Genomic DNA, 16,235 nt, shown 5'->3' with positions numbered 1-16,235 from the left:
CAATTCAACATATTCATCAATGAATTTTTTATACTGCTCTAGCAACTCACACATTTTTCATTAATTTTCTCTCTATCGAGTAAAATATTTGTAAGGCAGCGGAAAAGGAGTTACCCAAGTTTAGTTCACCTAAGGGGTGTTTAAGGGGAATGTCCACCTGAAATGTGTTATTATTCAAAGTAACAGACTCCTGAAATATTTTGAAATATTTATCTTGCCACCGACAACATAGCCAAATACGGTGCTTTGCAAGACAAGCCCCTCAGGCAATTTGATCCAATCATTTAATAATGATTCAAAATAAATATCACTTGCTAATCAAACGCAGTGAATAATGTTCAAGACGAATTCACTATGCACTTACCATGTGTTATGGTCACGCAAATCACAGAAACGATTAGTTGTACAATCATTGCTCTCGTTTGTCTCAGTTTGTATTTTTTCAGTAGAGTCAGTACCAACTAACTTCAAAGACGAGTCAAGTCTGTCATGCGAGTTTAACTCCAGTGGAAAAATTCGTTGAACAGGTCTTACCTTTGTTCCGGCTGCAGTTCTAACACGAACCACTCTACTAACGCCATCAGCACCAGGGTAAATCTCTTCAATTATCCAATCCAATCCTCTTCAATCCACCAAGACGACGTCTCCAGGCTGAAGTTGTACAGGTCCATTCCGCTCACGCTTTTGTATGAGTGAACTGACGTTACATCACACCATGAAAGTAACAACGCTGCGTTTCGCTTTAGCCAGATGATTTCAACACAAAATATGAGTAGCTAGTTATAAAACCGAGTACTATATAAAGTTTTTACATCAACTTCGAGGCAAACTTGTCTTGACCGGTAAGCGACCGGTATATGAAAAATTTTCACTGTGACGTTTCGAGAGTCGTATTTTCCTACCAATTATTTCCATAACCATAGATACCAGTTAATCGATTAAAAATCGATGCTCATCGAATACAATTATCATTTTACTTACAAGTCGGCGTGGCATACGGTACAAAATCAAGTTGCTCAAATGAAATAATAGCAAATTATCATCATCATCATCATCTTATATTCATCTTATCATGCTTCATGAAATGTCACCATCGAATATCGAAATTAATACTCAAATTACCTTTCAAGTAATAATATATACGTGAATCAACATTTTAAAATACTTTGTATTTTAACTTAAAATAATTAAGCTGTTTATAGTTTAGCGTAGGAAAAGCTAGGAAATAAAAACAATAATCGTTACAAATCGATGATTCGGTCACTGCCAAATCGATTAGACAAACTCACTTACCAATGCTCGATAGATGGCGGGCTGCAACGGCTGCTCTAATTTAAACAGAAAAATACACCTCCTTTTTTTTTTTAAGTAGGCCAAAGATCATAGATATAATAATATCCAAAGATGATGACTTACGAATAGGCATGATGACATTTTTTTGGAAATGGTTTCATTATAGACGCCTAATAATTACAGAAAAAATAAAAAATAAAATAATATTCATTAATTTTGTGTGTGGCGTTCATTACTTTGCCTCATATGTGAATAAAATGCAATTTAGCTTTCAGTTTTTTAAGTGCAAAGTAAGCCTTTCCGAGCTGGTGTGGTGAAAGAAAATAAACTTACATACTTCAGAATCATGAGGAATAATAAATGTTATAAGACCCCGGCAATTTGCGAATTTCGATTTTCGCGGTAGCCACCCTGTCTAGTCTCTCCTCCGACACGGAATGACAGATAGAACGACGGGGTTGCCAGAGTTCGAACTGGGCTGGTTCGTGATGACTTTACAGAAGAAGATTTCTTTCTTTTTTATTAAATTTCACACGAATCGGTTTAGAATTGTGAAAAATGGTTAGTTGTTTTTTTTTTTTCCCTGCACTCTTATTTTATAACCTAAATAATAACATTAACACGCCACACCATATATCCTTTTATTTTTAACATTAGCACAGCTTTATTAAGCTTTCAATATACCTAAATACATACATATATTTATTTATTTATTTATTAAGTATTTCTCGATTCCTAATATAAAAGTGTAAAATATAATAATATAAAATTGTAGTATCATAAAAAAATATTATGGTAAAAAATATTTGCACACGGCGCGCACCTCTTCCAAATAACACAAAAATCAATAAAAATAAACGTAAGTACATTTTTTTTACACTCTATTATTATACGCAGTAGCCCCCTCCCTCCCTTTTTACTCAATCATATTATTATTAAATTTCGTTTCTACTTTTCTTCGGTCAAGGCCTCTACAGACGTTGTAACAAGTCACATTCGATTTTTTCTTTTGTCATCGATGCTAAGTTTATTTAGTTAACTTAACCAGCAAAAAACCTAAACTTACTTTTCAGATTTAATTTAGATAAATAAATGTACCTACCCACCTAACTGCCGGACGCAAATCGAATGCGATCCAAGGTGAGTTGTGTCTGTATAGCCCCCCCCTATTGACTGACATTGATTGATTTACATAATATGTCACATTGACACTGACACATTCAGTTCGACGACACAATCAATCAATCAATACGATCGATCCTTTATTATTTACCTATATAAATAAATAAATAAACAAACAATTAGGTAAGTAAGTGATTCCACCGGTAAACTTTGTTCGCCATATTTTTTTTTTTTTTTTTTAAGTCCAGCGAGTTCGTAAGGCGCCATCTTTAGAGTAAAAATGGCCTGTTTTAGTATGCTACTCACCGTTAGATGACACTGTATATTTTTATTATTCGCTGGGTGCGAAATAGGAGGTGGGGGAACCAAGAATCGATCAAATGGCTTCATTGGAGGCGAAAAAGCTGATGAACAGGACAGTCCTAGTTACGTCCCAAGAATATTTCCTGCTACATACACTCTGCACGGGATAATGCTAATTTAGCCATGTCTAGATACAAAGGTTGCATGGAACGCAGTAACAATAAAGAAAGAAATACAGCAAATGACAAAGAAATATGTAGCTCTGAAGTTCAAACTGAAATATCAAGTACTTAATTCGAAGGTTATTATGTATGACAAGAAGACGAAATACCAAGGATGTAATACTATTGAAAAGATTTACGCTCTTCAAGCAACCATAACAGAGAATACGAGGAATTAGCGAAGATGAGGAACTCGTTGATCGTGAAAGTGGAATAGAAATTGGACTTGTTATGCCACCTTTTCTAAAGAATAGGTAATATGAAATTTTCAGGAAACAGATGCTACTTACAGTATCGCTCGGATCAGGATTCATGTTGAGAGGATAATGGAATGGCTGACACTATCAAATATTAAATAAAATTCCTCAAAACTTGTTTTGCCATATTGAAGATATTTTGAATATTTGCTGTGTAGATATTAGTAAATTTGCAGTCCTCAATATTTTCTAATAAATAAACCCATGTATATATGTGTTTGGGATTGTTTTCTACATTTTCATAATGATGAAGAATAGAATATAAATAAAAAATTCATTAACACACTTTACTTTTATTTAAAAACACAATAATAGCATAAACAGTCAATAAAGTGATTTATTATAAATATTGTGAATAATTAACATTACCCTTATTAATTATATGTAGCAAACACTAATGGAATGGCTAATAAATTATGAATGTTTAACCACATTAATCACCTAGGGCCGCTTGCACCATCCCATTGACCTGGGGTTAAACCGTTAACCCAGTGTCAAATTGTACCGATAACCATGGTAATTCCAGGTTTAACCAGTTAACCCCGGGTTAGTCGGATGTTAAAAGTGTTCTTACCAGTAAAACCATGCTTTGGCACAATATGTTTATCGTTATTCTTTTCATTCAGTTCATTACCAATCGACACATACAAATGTGGTAAATAATGTTTAAAATAAAATTCTTCACTTTTCAAAATGGCATCTTTTATAAAATGTTCATCTCTATCTACTCTACTCTATCTACTCTTACTGTGCAAAAGTAAATAAAAGCTTGTAAAAATTATACATTGTCATACGAGTGACATACATTAGTGTTTGGATTTGGGTGTAATAGGAGAGTTTTTTCTCTAATTCTATATTGCCATTAACAAACTACAGATATTGCACATTACAAACTTTACTAACAAAATCTACAATAGCCGTTTTATGGCAAGATATTGAACATTTAAATTCTACCAGCTTTGTAATACATCCATGGTGTATGGCAACCACATCTATGCTTGTGCATAACCAAGGGTGAATTTTGCTGGGCCCCCATGGAAGTCGGTTTTTTTTCTTAAAAATTATTTTCTTTTCACCTCAGCAGCTCGAACAAGGGTACTTTGCTTCTTAAAAACACAGTGAGACAAAATGACTCAGTGAGCAAAATCGCATTTTGCTCACTGAGTCATTTTGTCTCACTCAGTGAGCAAAATGCGATTTTGCTCACTGAGTGAGACTAAATGACATTCAAGTGACCTTTATAGTCAAATGTCATTTCAACATGCGGGGTCTCATACAAGTTCGATATACTTGGGTTCTATTATCTCTGTCCCTTTAGGTACTTTCTCACTGCTTAGGGTGAAAAATTTTGTGTACTACACGAGATCAAAGTTATTTACATCTCGTGCGCTTTTGAATCCCTTACTACGCTCAAGATTCTATAGTTATTTGTTTTACAAGGGGCAAAGTTATTGTTTAACCACTCGTGCTAATATTGATACCCGAGCCAGCGAAAGATCTTGAGCGTTGCGAGGGTTTCAAAGCACGAGGGTTACACAAAAATTTGCCCCCGAGTGAAACACAAAATTTTTCACCACACCAACCCGAAGCAAATATTAAATGTAAAATATCATACAAAATCAAATCAAATCCAAATGAATGTTTTTTAAATATTTATCATCCAAAATCATCATTTAAAAGTCAATTCTACCAGCAAACATAAGAAAACCACTCAAAATTTGCATTTGATTACTTTGCCTCACATGTGAATAAAATGCAACTTTGCTATCAGTGTTTGAAGTGCAAAGTAAGCCTTTCCGAGCTGGTGTGGTGAAAAATTACTTATTAATATTATAGAATCTTTCGCTTGCACGGGACTCAAAATAAGCACTCGAAGAAATATCAAACTTTGATCTCTTGTTGTACAAATAACTATTGCCGGTTTCTTTGCCATCGAAGTATTTAGCTTTTGAGTATTTTTCTTTAGCGAACTGTCTGGCACTTGGTCTACCCCATTGCTGCTCTTCGCTGGTTTTCGAGAAGCTTTCTTCATGGCTGATATATTAATATCAGAGCCGTTATATGTTTACATCTGCTACTCTGATTATACACACCATCAGATTTTCCACTCGTAACATAACGACTAGAATCAATCTGTGTAAAAATTTTTTAATGGTGAGAATGTACAGTCATCAGCAATAGTATCTTACACAACTAGGGCCGCAAAAATATATGACGCGCTCTTATTGCGCTCCAAATAAGAACGTGTCACATAATTTTTGCGGCCCTAGTTGTGTAAGATACTATTGCTGATGACTGTATAATACAAAAGGTTCTTTAAATTGTCTAGGACACGCGCGATCGCTTCAATGGTTAGATTGCAATAGAGAGATGAGAGTGGGGATGCGTCTTATAGGCGAAACATTGGCGCTAGCATCGCGCTTTCTGATTGGCCGCTGATCTCGCCGTACATGTTGGCATCTTGGGCTGCATCTCCACACATCATTGGTTGGTTCGAAGCTGGCAGGGTTGCCAGAGCGCTAACAGAGGGTGATGGTGAGGTTCCCTCGTGAGAGCGCCGACTATAGTTAGGTAGAGGTTTCTACCTAGTTGGCACTCTTATTACATGGTGATGGGTTCAGGCCTGGTTAATCAGAAACAACACAGGTCTTCTAATAAGAATTTTAATCAATTGTTATCAATAAATTTTTCATTTCATTTTATTGAGCACACACACAGAGTATATTAACACAGTTGTTATCTTATAAAGTATCGATGAAGTCTGTAATGACACTAGCACTGCTCAATTGTCTTTGTTACTGTTCACTACGAGAAATCAAACTGTTCATTTACTTAGATAGGCGACTGACGGGTATAGCGAATTAACGATGTCACGAGACGTACTCCGCACTGGGCTTACGCCTCACTAGGGTAGGAGTTACACCGTGTGTGATCGGAATTGCGACCATAGAGGGTTTATGCAATGTGTGATCTGGAAAGGCTTGCTCCTTACTAGTAAGGAGTTCGCTTGGAGGGCTCGGTCTAGTAGACAGCCGTGTGAATCGGAATTGCGACCATATAGGGTTTACGCAATGTGTGATTCGGGACTGCCGTGCCTAGAGCGAGGTCCTAGTTAGGATCCGACTGGGATGTCAACTGATTTGGGTCGTGACTCGGCGACCTTTTATACCACTTGACAGCGTGGGTGAAGCCATGCTCTCGAGGCTCGGCGTCACCCCGCGGTGTAACGGACGTTTGGCGCGCGAGTCTGGAGCGCGCGACAATTGCATGTAGAAAGCGGCATGGCGCCGGCGTTTAGCGGCAGGGCCGGCGGGATCTGCTACCTGCGTTACGCGTTGTGGTCATTTTGGATCGAGGTCGAATTTGCTGGTGCTACATCTGTAAAAAATAAATTATTTCTTTACTTTCTATTAGATTATTACATTATAATTTTTAAGAAAAAAAAACCGACTTCTATGGGGGCCGGTGAAAGATTATTGTAGATGGTACACTATGTAGAAAAGGAGGTAAAACCACCCACTTTTCTACTAGCATTTTGCTTCTGTAAGGGTCGTAGTTCTAGCCTAACCTAACCCTTGTTCGGTTCTGTGAGGATCGCAGTTCAAACCGAACCAAACCCATTTAACGGCGCATGCGGTGCGGTGTACGGGGGTTTAAGCGGGAGGGGCTAGTAAGATTGGCATCATCATACTTTATACCAACATTTTATGGCAGGTAATCATAGTGGTTTATTTAGTTAAGGTATCATAGTGGTTTTCCGGGTCAAGGTCCGGGTCCGAGTCCGGTTCTGAGTCCGGGTCCGAGCCCGGGTCCGAGCCCGAGTCCGAGCCCGGGTCCGAGCTTGACAAAAATGTGGCTTAAAAAATTTACTTGCTTTACAAACATAACGCAGAGGAAAAATCGCCACACGTGAACTATGCGTCGTTGAAGAGTTCTGTTCTGATCATCATCAGCAGTTCCACTTCATCAAATTCGATAATTTTTAATGAAAATGCTTGATTTTCTGATGTAAATACAAAAATCTCTATACGTACGCCTTTAATATTTGAGGAGATCCCTCGAGTCCTTATGGATCCCATCATCAGAACTCGAGCTTGACAAAAATGTGGCTTAAAAACTTAACTTGCTTAACAAACATAAAGAAGAGGGAAAATCGCCAACCGTGAACTATGCGTCGTTGAAGAATTCCGTTCTGATCATCATCAGCAGTTCCACTTCATCAAATGACACTTTTTTGGATGTATATACTTGATTTGTTGATAAAAACCTAAAAATCATTATATGTATGCCTTTAAGATTTGAGGAGTTCCCTCGATTCCTCATGGATCCCATCATCAGAACTGGGTTTTGACAAAAACGGGACCAATCTGTATGCATATACATTCAATCAAAAAAAGAATTTTCAAAATCGGTCCAGTAATGACGAAGATATCGAGTAACAAACATAAAAAAAACATACAACCGAATTGATAACCTCCTTCTTTGAGATTTGGAAGTCGGTTAAAAATGTATCATAGTATGTATGTACTACTAGGCCAAGAAATAAGAAGTTATAGAGGGAAATGCTAGGAACAAAATTTTTGACTCCGTAACTTTGTTTGGACTAGTTAGGAGGTGAACATATCAAAAGTCCCCGGCCGTAGCCCCGGTGCTGGGGGGGAGAGGGGGGAAAGAAGGTCTCATTTTTCAGTTTTTCACTTATATCTTGGAAACTTTGCGTCTTAGCGACATGACTACTGAGACAAACCAAAAGCTGATAAAATTTGTTACAAGTTTTATTCAGTCAAGTTTTTCGATATCTTGAATAGTTTTTGAGATATTCGCTCTTGAAAGTTTATTTAGGGCTTCCAATTTTATCTTGATATCTACATCAGTGAAGCTGCTAGGCCGTGTTTGGTATCATTTTCGTATAAATCGGGGGTGCTGAATTCATTTTTGGTATCACATTGACACCATTCCTTAGAAAAAACATATAAACTTAAACAAATACCTTTTTTTTTAAATTCCTCTTCACGCTCAAACCGCTCAACCAATTTAATTGTAATCGGGGGGCACGGTAGTGCCCCCGCCAAGTCGAGCGCGAAGCAAACACTGCCGTACCATATTTACTGGAACCATTTCGCCGCATTTTCAGGCCCCTATTTGAGAACCTCTGGATAAGACCAGAACGAAGAAATTTTGGTCATCCAGTAAGCTATAATCACATACTTAAAATCCAAAATTTCAAGTCTGTAGGTCATTTAGTTCCGAAGTTGAGCGAAAGCAAAGTTTCGCATTTATGAAACTCACTCATGATCATCAGAATAGAACTAGTACTTCCCATAAACTCAGAGAGCTGAAATTTGGTACAGAGTTAGGGTTTAATGGCCACATAAAGGGAAAACCTAAAAATATTGCAATATCAGTCACGTTTTAAAGATCTAAGAACTGCACAAGTAAGTTTGTAATCCCATATAAATATATGATATTACAAAGTTACTGTTACAGTTCCTACAAATAGTAGGTAAAGTAAAGTAAAGGTACTCTACGATGTACGATGTGAGTATGAATGAAGATATGTTTAGTTATGATATGTGTATACATAGTATGGGTATGAGTACCCGAAAAGAAGGACTGCCTACAAAAAGAGATGAGATCCCATCAAAAACATTACATGTAAAAAGGTGCAAGTCTCGCAACGCTTTTACTACAAAAAAGTTTTGAGATGTAATGTGAAACCAAGTCGGTTATTTTAATAATCAGTGCCAGGGGGTGTTAAAACCGTATCAATAAGATATCTTTAATTTGTAATACGTATAATGACTTGGCCATCGCACGGCTGCATAATGACAAAAGGATCATCGTCACCTATTAAAAATAATTCTAATTGAACACAACGCTAGCGCTAATTGCAGTTTGAGCATTACACATATTTACGAGTACGGTACGAGTAAAGCATTATGTGCGATTGCCAAGTCATTATATGATGATTAGTGACGGATTACTGATTATTATTTAATTATTAGATTTAATGAATGGGCAATACGAAAAACTGTTGCTACTGTACAAGAATCAGAACCGGAAAAAAAGAAAAGAAAGATTTGTAATAATAAAAAAAACTACTCCTAAAAAGAAAAAAAATGTGTTAAATAAGAAAATCTAATAAAATAAATCAATATGCCCACGTTTCTACAAAAAGAAGTGAAATCCCACCAAAAACATTCTGTAAAAAACTAGCCAAGTCTCGATGGAGCTGCTTGTTTATCTCTAAAAAGTAATGAAATCTAGACAAAGTCGTGCCAAGTCTAAGGTTCCTTACTGCGATTTCTTTATTATTATAGTTAATGTTGTGTGACTTGGCCGTTGAAGGGTACACAAGGGTACAAAACCAGGTGCTCCATGACACCATTGCACCAATCTGCCATTGCACCAAAAAGAAGTGTTTGTTTCAGGCTCGCCCATACATAAGTATTATTGAAATACGCAGCTTTATCAAGCCTACAATTGACTGGTTATTGAATCAACGTTTTCCAAGTGGCAATTTTCCATCCTCAATGGGTAGCGGTTCTGGCGACAGATTGGTGCAATGGTGTCATGGAGCACATGGTTTTGTACCCTTGTGTACCCTTCAACGGCCAAGTCACACAACATTAACTATAATAATAAAGAAATCGCAGTAAGGAACCTTAGACTTGGCACGACTTTGTCTAGATTTCATTACTTTTTAGAGATAAACAAGCAGCTCCATCGAGACTTGGCTAGTTTTTTACAGAATGTTTTTGGTGGGTTTGGTATACAGATATTTCGAGTCCCAAGACAGGACATAAAATACTTTTTATCTCAATAATCATCCTTTAAAGTTGTGAAATGGAGTATGGGGGGAATTCAACTTCGTCGACGAAACTGAATTCCTGAGGTAAATACTGCTTAAGGTAAAGTTTGAAGTCATGTTAGGTATCATTTTCATCTAAATCACAGATGTATACCATCCTAAATTTCACCTAAACCGGTTCAGCGGTTATTGACTCCTCATACATACTTCCACCCCACTTTTCACATCCTCAAAAGATGCTTTTGGTTATAAAAACCATCCTATGTCCTGTGTCGAGACTGAAACTATTTCTATACAAATTGGTTCAGCGGTTTAAGCGTGAAGAGGGATTTTTAAAAATATATTTTTTTAAATTTTGGTTTTACTTCGGAATAGTGTCAATGTGATACCATAAATGAATTCAGCGCCCCCGATTTATACGAAAATGATACCAAACATGGCCTAACAGCATCACTGATGTAGATATCAAGATAAAATTAAAATCCCTAAATAAACTTTCAAGAGCGGGTATCTCAAAAACTATTCAAGATATCGAAAAACTTGACTAGATAAAACTTGTAATTAATTTTATGAGCTTTCGGTTTGTCTTAGTAGTCATGTCGCTAAGATGCAAAGTTTCCAAGATATCAATGAAAAACCGAAAAATTCGACCTTCTTACCCCCCTCTACCCCGCAGCACCGGGGCTACAGCCGGGGACTTTTGATATGTTCACCTCCTAACTAGTCTAAACAAAGTTACGGAGTCAAAAATTGTGTTCCTAGCATTTCCCTCTACAACGTTTTTTGAGCATTCATTTACTGACCTATACGTCAAAGATTGCAAAAACAGAAAAAAAACCGGGCAAGTGCGAGTCGGACTCGCGCACGAAGGGTTCCGTACCACAATGCAAAAAAAAAACAAAAAAAAACGGTCACCCATCCAAGTACTGACCACGTTGCTTAACTTTGGTCAAAAATCACGTTTGTTGTATGGGAGCCCCATTAAAATCTTTATTTTATTCTGTTTTTAGTATTTGTTGTTATAGCGGCAACAGAAATACATCATCTGTGAAAACTTCAACTGTCTAGCTATCACGGTTCGTGAGATACAGCCTGGTGACAGACGGATGGACGGACGGACGGACGGACGGACGGACAGCGAAGTCTTAGTAATAGGGTCCCGTTTTACCCTAAAAAAGCTTACATTGAAGGATGTTGTGTATGGCGTCGATGTCACAGAAGTTTGACGAATTACACGAGCTTCAATGGTACGTCTTATATGATCTTCGCATTTGACTTCTTTTACATCTTGCACATGTTGAGCCTAAACTAATTGTTTTCCTTTCATTGTTGTTTGTGGTTGGAAAGCGACGTTGTGCGTGATTGCTCGGAATCCAGTTTTTATCATTAATTTGACCATGATTAACTGAAAATACACAAAAAGTCTGAATTATTAACGACACTAACTAACATAAATGATCGTCTGCAATATACTATATATACCCAATGGCTATCCTATTTTTTTTTCTCTACTTATGTTCGACCTCCACATAAAATGGCAAAAAAACCCCGAAGATATAGTACATTTCGATGCTAGTGCGGAAGGTATGTCATTACTTCACGAGTACCGAAATATCTTGCCACGAGCCGCAGGCGAGTGGCAAGACTCGGGACGAGTGAAGAATGACATTTCCGCACGTGTATCGAACGACGTTTTTTAATACAGTTGCGAAAAAATAAGAAAAACATTGTTAATCGTACACTAAACAAAAGTGGTAACAGTGACAGCTCGGTTAGACGTCGTCTTTAAGTATATTATATCTATGGGCGTTTGGCAGCTATTCCGTTCCATTCAGTCAACTTATTAAGAACGGAATTTTCAATATTGAATATTAAAAAATAAACCTGTTATAATGATGAAGAGGTAAGTAATTAAATATGAAATATGTAATATTTTTCGTATTCTTACATTAACGGTAGGTTTTTATGCTGATTACGACGTTTAAAGGAAACTAATATTAACACTCATCAATAAGTAGTCGTGAATTGGAACAAGTATAAATTAGCATACAGCAGCATTATGGGCACCCTTCCGCAGGGATCGGATCTGGGGGACTATTTGTGTTAGTTTTAATTTTTTAGTTTTTATTTAATTGTAAGTTATTTTATAAGGTTCGATTTAGATGTGTTGAAATGTATTTGTTTGTGTAACTATTTTGTGATTTGACAATCAGTATAAATTTAAAAAAATTGGAAAAGTAAAAAGCACTAGTTCGAGATAACCAACTTTCCGCACGCTAAACAGCTACGTAAAGTAGCACTTTTTGAGCAACTGTATTAAAAAGTATAGTTCAGGTCTCAATGTTACCCAGTACTCTCCTAGGGTTGATTAATTTTCGACAAATTTTATTGACACACAGAAAGCTCGACTTGCAAACAGATACTATGGCCAATGAAGCCCTTCCGATTCGACCTGCAAAAAGGAAGCGGAGCAAACGCTAGCATTGCCTACCCTTAGCTACTTTTATTAGGGTTCCGTACCCAAAGGGTAAAACGGGACCCTATTACTAAGACTCCGCTGTCCGTCCGTCCGTCCGTCGGTCACCAGGCTGTATCTCACGAACCGTGATAGCTAGACAGTTGAAATTTTCACAGATGATGTATTTCTATTGCCGCTATAACAACAAATACTAAAAACAGAATAAAATAAAGATTTAAATGGGGCTCCCATACAACAAACGTAATTTTTGACCGAAGTTAAGCAACGTCGGGAGTGGTCAGTACTTGGATGGGTGACCGTTTTTTTTTATTTTTTTTTTACATTATGGTACGGAACCCTTCGTGCGCGAGTCCGACTCGTTTAGCTGTGTGGGCCTATAGTCTCTCAACCCAAGTCAGAACCGGGCAAAGTGGATAAGAGAAGTCGGAAAGCGGAACCTACCTACTCTCCACAGCAGTGAGGATCCCAACCCAACGGGATAAATGCTGTTCTGAGCCTGTCTTTAACCGTTCTCCCAGCTCGATCAACCAGCTGGCACGCCAGACACGAGCCGAGGATCTGCACGACGGCCAGCAGGATGGACTGCTTGTTGGGCGCGATGCTGGTGCTCTCGTCCTTGCGGGCCTCCTCGAACATGTGACTGGTGTATACTAGCACGGCGATGCAGCCGCGGAACTCGCGCGTCAGGTTCACGATCAGCGCTACCCAGAACGCTTTCACGGCGGTCTTGTCGGTGACTGCAAGAGAAACAAGCTTGTCAGAAACTGTCATTATTGGTACGGGCTTTTATAACCGACGGGACTGTTTTTCAGACACTCAGTAAGGTTTTGTCCTGCTGACGCCATAAGCGTTACGTCTCATGGAAATGCGGCTGTTTTCCCATAGGTACCTAGACCTCCAGGGTGGTTTCAAACGGCGTCAAAGCTCTCATTTCGTAGAGGATTCTAAGTTTCCAAAACGTCCCGCTTGGCGCGCTGTTCAAAATCCCATACCAAATGAGACTGAACGCAAGTAAACCCGTACTCACGTCACGCTATCGAATGAAATTTACCTACACTAGGGGTTATTAACAACTAGAATTAACACATGTGCGAAATTGTATTTGACGAAACGGGACGAGTGCTTTAACTTGTGTAAATTCAAGTCAGAAATCCAATATTGAAAGTGTAACAACTTTTTGCGACAATAACCCTATTTAATGTGTATTAAACAGAAAGGAAAACAATACGGGCAGATTCATCATGTCAATTGGCGAGACCTCCCCGGCCACCACGACCAATCACAGACCGTGCTGCAGCATCGCACATTATTTCCAATTTGCCCCATTGATTCATTGCAGGCACTAACCGTTGCAAATGAAGAGTCAGTTAGTAGGTAAGCATATCTTAGGTAGGTACCTACTTAGGTAAGTATGTCGTACTTACTTTACTGATTGAACACCACTTGGTCGATGCTAATGTCAGATTGTGGTCTGTATTGTGAATGTTACTTACACAACAGCTTCGGTGAGAACTTCGGTACGCTGGTAGTCTGCTCAATGATGAGGCGGTCCACCTCCTCGCTAATACGTTTGTCGTCTTGTGGCAGAGACCGCAGCCAGCTCAGGACCTTCGCCGTTTCCTGTTTAACACCATACATTGATGACGTTTTGAAATACACACATAAGTACTTAAACAAAACCAAAATTTATTGTTTTTAATCACCACATTCGTTTTGGTGTCTAGTTTTTTGGCTATGAGGAAGCGGAGACGGGATAAGTGATTCCGGTTAAAGGATTTAAGATACCCACACGAGTCCTATCTGCCCAGCTGTCTGTCCGAGGTCCGAATGTTGTCCACTACAGTACGCATTTCTCAGCCGATCTCGGATATTTCAGTTCATGCGGTTTTTGCGACTTCAGTGCGAGTTTTACATCAGCTCACAGAGCTACTATAGTGATTGTTTCTCTTCCAGCATAGTTGTCACGTTAGCTATCTGTTTACGTATAAATAATCACGTAACTATTCCCTCTTGTCTAACCCAAAATACGCACAGATACATATAATACATGAAATGCACGTGAATCTTCTCAATACGAACTCAATGCGCTGATGTTCAATTGTTTGTAGTAGTATAATTTCATTAATTTACACATAATACTGCTGTGCAGTATTTTCATCCAAGAACAATAGGAATCGTGACTTCCTTTGAGTCTCTTTTCTGTTTTTTCATTGTGTTAACCTACAGATAATAGATGGACGTTAAGTGAATAGCTTATTTTGTCTATAAAAGGGTCGAGTTTCATTCTTGAAAGTAGGATTGTTTGAGTCTTGGTTGTACCCAATAAACGAGAGATTCCTTTGTACTTCGGATTGCAAGAAATGTGTCCAGACTCTCTTAAACTGATTCGTTAGGTATTTCTAAAATTTGCAGCTAATAAACTATTAATTATTTTGCTGTAATGACCATTACATTACATTGTAATGAAAATTTAGGGAGAGGGCGCCACTGGTCCACCGTAAACATCGGCTCTGTGTTGTTTTGCAAATTAAAAATACTAAAAGTGATACTAGACGTTATAAAGCTATTAAAATGAAGAAAGTGAAGGCTAAAGACTCTGTGTATAAAATAAGCTGCTTGCAAAAGCTGTGAAATGTGAAATAAAACGGCAATAACACTTCCTGCTTATAATGAAAACAAACGGTAAAACAGTGCCTAAAAATCCAAGATAGTGTTGTTTTAGTAACTGTAGTGGTGTTTTTTGGAGCGCGACTGTGATTTACAAACTTTGGTAAAGTCGTGCTAAAAAATACAAACTAACCTAAAGACAATTCATCAAATTTATGCACGTCATACTACAAACCATAAGCACAGAGCGGATCTATGTACAGCGCCATCTAGCGTTAAATAGCGAAACTCGTTGGAACCTTAATCAATACGCTCATACCGAAGTAACATTTTGCCACTACTCGCCGCGAGAGGGCGTGGATATCAAAAATTCAAAATACAGACATGGACGACCTAAAAAAAATGCTTGAGAACATCCAATCCAGTCTTGAATCTCAGAAAAAAGAAATAAGCGATATGAAAACCTCGATAATAGAAGAAATCAATAAAAATATGAATGAAAAGTTTGCTACATTGGAAACAAAAACAACAGAGTTGGAAAGCAAGCTGGAAGAACAAGAAAAAGTAATAAACAATTTGGAATATCAATTAAAAAAGAAAATGAACATGAGAATATTTATCGTGAGTTAGAAAATAAGATGTTAAATATTATTACCGACACTATGGGAGTAAGGAGTTGGTTAGGTTAGGTTTTTATGATTAATAAAATAAATAAAAAAATCATAAAAACCTAACCTAATTTTTTTTTAAGCATAAACCCTCTCAACCTGTCCTCCAGGTTTGGTTCGGTTAGGTTAAGGTTTTACAATTTTAGGCTATTACAATTTTTTTCCCATTTTTCCTTGCTTAAATATGCATACGAAACCCACATAACAAGGTGAATGAATAAATAGGTCCGAAACAAAATTAATATGTCTAAGAGCTCACCCTGCACCATGACATCATTGACAGACAGCTTATTTTTGGATTTCATGCCCCAGGATCCCGTCCATCACAACACGAAGCTTTGTACTTTTGATGCTCGCCAGCCCCGTTGAAAACAGAATGATGTGCTAGAAAGCTTACAGGTCCATTCAACATATCATAAGAGTTAATATTGACCTCCCTAGCATGTCCCAATTCAACATATTCATCAATGAATT

The 16,235-nt window shown here is 37.7% G+C and overlaps 1 long non-coding RNA gene across 1 annotated transcript; it reads right to left on the bottom strand.

The window, feature by feature from the left end:
- Positions 1-6,495: 6,495 nt before the first annotated feature.
- On the bottom strand, positions 6,496-13,053 carry LOC134673964 (uncharacterized). Its single transcript, XR_010099535.1, has 3 exons — positions 12,928-13,053; positions 11,191-11,412; positions 6,496-6,574 (listed from the first exon to the last, which is right to left on the bottom strand). It is a non-coding gene; the product is annotated as an uncharacterized LOC134673964 (long non-coding RNA).
- Between the last annotated feature and the right edge of the window lie 3,182 nt (positions 13,054-16,235).

Source organism: Cydia fagiglandana, chromosome 19 (genome assembly GCF_963556715.1).
Source record: "Cydia fagiglandana chromosome 19, ilCydFagi1.1, whole genome shotgun sequence".
Lineage (NCBI taxonomy): Eukaryota > Metazoa > Arthropoda > Insecta > Lepidoptera > Tortricidae > Cydia > Cydia fagiglandana.
Note: the sequence above shows the minus strand (reverse complement) of the source record. Positions and strands in the feature narration are given on the sequence as shown.